Raw genomic sequence first — 5,578 nt, 5'->3', positions numbered from 1 at the left:
TGGGAGAAGGAAAACAAGCTATGCACAAACAAGAAGCCAGGTGCAGAGCAAGCCCTGGGAACCGCAAAATCAACACACTCTCATTGGCACACTCTGATCAGGCACCTGCAGCATGCCCACCAATCAGCGACACGGACCCCCACGTGGCGCAGAGACTTTTATCCAATCACCTGTGTATAAAGTCATGTGAGTGGTCGGTTTAAATTATAAATATAACCTGTTTGTTAATAAGTGAGCACGGCATGTAGCCATATTGGTGTGATTGTCGTGACTTGGCCGACTCTCCATGGGGGACCCTCTTCGCAAAACTAACTTTGTGCCCTGACCATATCTGTACAAGTTTCTCCAATTTCTGGGTGGGGAGCCCATCCATTAGATCCTGGGGAATACCTCTCTGAAGCCCCAGCTGCCACCATTCCTGTTGTCTTAGGGGTCTCCCTCTCCCAGGATCAGTAAATCAGACTGATTTATAATTCTGACTTCTCTGAACCAGCGCTGACTGTCCCTCAGCTTTTCCTGCAGTTCATATGGCTCTCGTTTTGGGTCTTTGCCAGGATCCAGCAACAGGACCATATTTTCTCCCAAAATTAATTAGCACTTGGGCAACTTCCCCCCATGTAACTCTATCTGCTACGGGGGTATTTTGTATCTTCCCCTGTAGCTGGATCCCAATGGATTTTAAAGAATCAGGAAGTCCTCAAATTAGAGGAGTCATCCGTTCTGGGTCCACAGGCATCATCATGGGAGAGCCCTGGTGACATTCAAGCCTTCTATCATACATCATCTGCAGACAAGCTGCCTTTTGTACAATTTCTACTAGCTGATCCATTGTACCTTTTATGGCTACGGGGTCTCCCCTCTCCAAAGGGAGCCCAATACACTGCCTTCTGTGTCAATGACCATGGGGTCCGATGGTTGCCTGTAGTTAAAAACACACCTGGAACCCAGTATCCTTCTGCTTCCTTCTCTGACAACAAAATCCCATCTCCTCCTGACAGGGACACTTTCCAAGCATATTCTGTTTTGGATTCCTTTGGAGTCCTTGCAAAATCCTTCCTTAATTTTGCTATCTCCTCTTTAGTAGCAATTTGGGGACAAGTGTCATTGTCTGTCTCATATAAATACTCAGTCTTGACTAGGGTTTACATGTGAGGAGGGGTTTCTGCTGCCTCTTTTGCTCTCTGTAAATCCCCCTGGGGATGTATTTGCCTAATCTCTCTCTCTGTTAACTTTGACTCCACCTCCCCAAATGAGTCACTCTCTTTCCACAATTCTTCTCTTAATGTCTCTTTTAGAAAAGCATTCTGGTTTCTTTCCTCCTCTAATAGCTGTTTGGTCTCTTCTAACTGTTCTCACAGTGTTTTAACTGACATTTTCAAGGAATCTACCATGGCATCATCTTGACACAATCTTTGCCTCCTATCTTCCATGGCTGCTGCCAAACTTGCTCCCAAAACTGCACAAATTATGGATTTCCCCTTCCCAGACCTAACTTTAGCCTCTTTCTGCAATATCATGATCCTATCCACTATACTCTGCGGTTGGAACCAGTGATTTTTTGTCCATTCTCGCCCTTGGGGAGCTGGGTGAGCATGATAGGTTCCCAAAAGTCATCCAATTTATATAAATCTCAGTGGGGGAAACATCACTAACATCTGTAGATGTGTGGGCACTCATTTCACCAAAGTGGGGTTACTTCTTCCTGAGAGGACCTCACTGTAAATTCTCTACTAACTACACCCCCCCCCCCCCTTCACTCTTCCAATTCTTTTCCAAGTCCAGTGGGGGAACGTTCCGTCCGATGTTAGTTTTTTCCGTTTTTTATAGAGTTTTTACAAGCTGTTCTGCTTAACCACACCTTCCACCCGGCAATGGTGTACGTGCCCAACATTCCTCAGGGGCCTCCAGGATCCTTGATCCTCCTGACCCCAAGTATGGGCACATGCACAGGGGTTTGGTTAAGTTTTGCAGGATCAGCCTCCCCCGTTGCTCCATGGCATCAGTTGGTCTCCTAAATCTCTGCGGTGGTAGTGGTGTTATCTTCCTGCCTTGACAATGTATAGATAGATAATTCACTGTGGTGATGGCATGAGTTTCCTGCCATAGCAATGTTGAGACAACACATCTGCTGTGGTGATGGTGGGTCTCACCGGCACAGTCCCTTACACCACCTCTCACCAGTAGGCTGGGGGTGTGCAAGATCTTGGGAGGGGACATAACCAGGACAGCTGACCCAAAGTGACCAAAAGGATATTCCATACCATATGACATCTGCTCAGATATAAATGCTAAGAGAAAGGAGAATGCGGCGAATGAAGAGACGGGACGCAGCTTGATGCAAGCAAATGTCGGTTTATTGTACAGGAGCACAACTTTATATACACTTTCAAAGGCTGCGCGTCTTAAACCAATTGGTTCCTGAGGCTAAGCCTTGCATGCTAGGCAATCCCTGATTGGGGGCTAATTAACAGCAAGGTGTTGCCTTTCCTTGGCGCCAACTTTGGCGCCATCCGTTTCCTGCTCCCCTGTGCTCTGCAAACAGGCCTCATCATGTTAATTGCTGTCTAGACAAGCTCATCATGTTGATTGTTGTCTAGACAAGCCCGAGCACATTCCCCTCAGCTAACTGATTGCCACGCATGGTCCTAGTTTCCAGCCTGCTCCTGCAGGAGAAGGAAGGGGGGGCATTTGTTATTTACTACATTTGTCTTCCTGAGCAACCTCTATGTGTACTGAAGCCCTGCTTCCCAGGAAGTGGCCAAACACTGCCTGCTGATGGCAAGTAGAGAATAACATCTTTTGTTTTCCTTTGCTTCTGCATGCACAACTTTTGCTATTGCTTCATTGAGCTGCCTTTATCTTGACCCACAAGGTTTTTTTCATCTTATTTTCTCCCCCCCGTTCTGGTGAGGAGGAGAGTGATAGAGCATCTTGGTGGGCACCTGGCATCCAGCCAAGGTCAACCCACCACAGCTGGTTATCAACTGTTTCATTTTTGAGGATAAAAGGTGCTTTCTGGTTTAAATTTGAAGTTGAAACATTCCTTCCAGTCCTCAGATCTTATAGCAGTCAACATCTGAGCTGGCTAAAAAGAACCCCAGAGAGGAAATGCTACCAAAGCAATTGCATATTGCTCTTGATAGTATCTCATTTAATTAGGAGATTTAAATATTCATTGGTTATTAACATGAAGCAGTGGTATCCTTCATACTGCTGCAAGTTTATTATGTATCTGAAATTTGGTGGTAGATTCTCTACATCAAAGGGGGCTTTAGTCAATTTTAGGTATATGCTGCATAATTCAAGGCACTACTAGGTCAGAGTCAGCTCTGAGTCATTGTGCCATATCTAAAGATTTCTTTGAGTAGTCAGTATTACAAGAAACTTCTGTTACTTTCCTTTTGGCTCACATATCATAATCAGAAATATGTATTCAAATGAATCATTTTTCTGAGGATGATGCACAAGGCAGAAGGAACACAGCAGAAGTTACTTATCCCAAGGGAAGCCTTCTAGACATGTTTCTGGAGGAAATAAAACCAACTTGAGCTTTGAACAAATATGATTTAAAGCCATCGAGACACATAAGATGCAGAACCTTATACAGTTGAGTTTTTACAGCCAGTTTTTTAGAGTGGAACTACTTTTCCAAGAATGATGGTTTTGCCTTAGTTACGTCTTGGACTGTGTGAAACCTGTATTTATAATACATACAAAAATGCAAAATTCTGGATTATACACTCTGGTCCCAGGTAGGAATTCTTCATTTCATGGAATCCACAGCAGTCAGCTTGCTTTATTGTGAGAAATAAAAAAATTAATATAATCTGAAAGTTAAAATACTAACATGTGTCTGCTACTCTTTTTTGAGATTTCTTTGTCCATGGTCCCCAATCCATCATGCTTGCATTAATTTCTTTATCCATTTTGTTAATAATAATGCCCTCTTTTATTGCCTTTAATTGCTTCATTTTGTTGTAAACTTGTGCTATTGGTTATTCAATTCTCTTTTTCTTAACAGCTAATGAATTATTTACTTTATTTAAGACTAGCCTTACATTTGTAAAGATAATTTGCAAGCCATTGCAATTAATTAAAGTATCAGGTCAATCTGGCAATTTTGTTCATTGCTATCAGGTTTACTGATTCTTAAATACATTGCCAGAAGCCTAATGTTGAAATAGAGAGATCTTAATAGCTCTATTGGTCTATATGCAGGCAATCAGTCTACATCCAAGTTCAAGAAGAAAAGACAATTTCATTAACTCATGATGTGCAGGAAGCAATTTATGCTGTGACATCCTTTGCAACGGTTGCTTCTTTAGTTTCTGTGCTGAAGGAAGATCCTATGGATGACACTGGTAGTGATGGAGGAATGCAAACTCTTTGGTTTTCCTATGGTAAGACTATGAGATTGCTATTAGTTCCTGAAACTGAAAGAGGCAATATGAAATGTAAGACTATTGTTGCTTTTTTTTCGAATGTGAATGTGAGTGCGTGCTGTCTATGTCTGTAGTGAAATGTAAATGTAGTTTCCCGTTTCCCAGATAAGTGATCTAAGTGGGAAAGATAGTTTCAGTCTATACAGCCTGTGGTGTGTTCATCCTATGAATGAACAACTCTGCTAACAGTAGAGTTTTCCTGATTTTTATTTATTTATTTATTATTATATTTTTTTTGTCTGGGAGGGATCCTGCACCTTAGGGACTCCATGTATCCCTGTTGCAGCTGCATCAACAGAATCCTGTAGTGTAAGCTCAGGAAACAAATAGTATATGCAGCTTTAGTGACTCCATTTGAATTTGCAGAGTCAACCATTTAAACAAATTTCCTAGCAGAAAATATTTTCTGAGCTAATCTGTGCTCTGAAGATGTGTATAGACTGTTTCCAAAAGAGAGTTAAACTTTATTTTTCTCTGCCCTGGAAATCTTTGTTGTAAGAATCATATACAGCTTTGTGAAGAAAGGAAAATTGTGATATAAACCAAACGTTTTTTGTGATAGTGGTTGTGTTCATTCTAGGTGGAATAGAAGTCAAGAAGTGAATTAATTATATATCAGGCATGGTTCATATCAGTGACAGAGTTGTGTTGAAAAGGTGGCGTCAGTGAAGACTTATTGGTGTAATGAAAACTGAGAAGTTGGGTGTGATTAGCTCAGAAAAGATTGCTTTCCTTTCTCTTTATTACTCTCTCTGTGAATTGTAGATGGATCATATCTTCAAAGTTTTTGAAACATCATTAAAGTCTTGATATAGAAGCAAGTATGAGCACTGGCTTTAGTGATATGACAGTATTTAGATTTGGGGTTTTTAAAACTGTAAAGAGATGAGTTGAAATAATATACTTTAATTTCTTTTCAGTTATTAGTAATTTTTTTCTTCTGTAAAATAGTAACAGAAGAATGAAGTTGATCAAGATCTCTGTATGACTAAAACACATATCTTCTGATATAATTTCCAGTTTGGCTCACCCAAGAAAACTCTGGAAAGTGGTACAAATTTTCTTTTATTCATATGGGATTCACTCCTCTTTCATAACACATCTAACTGCTGCTTTAGAGAGCTTACAGTGGTGCC

At 41.2% G+C, this 5,578-nt stretch overlaps 1 pseudogene; it reads right to left on the bottom strand.

The window, feature by feature from the left end:
* Window positions 1-523: 523 nt before the first annotated feature.
* On the bottom strand, window positions 524-3,926 carry LOC119140711 (annotated as a pseudogene).
* Between the last annotated feature and the right edge of the window lie 1,652 nt (window positions 3,927-5,578).

The sequence above is a fragment of the Falco rusticolus genome, chromosome W (genome assembly GCF_015220075.1).
Source record: "Falco rusticolus isolate bFalRus1 chromosome W, bFalRus1.pri, whole genome shotgun sequence".
Taxonomy (NCBI): Eukaryota; Metazoa; Chordata; class Aves; order Falconiformes; family Falconidae; genus Falco; species Falco rusticolus.
The sequence above is the reverse complement of the archived record's forward strand: the minus strand, read 5'-3'. Positions and strand labels throughout refer to the sequence as shown.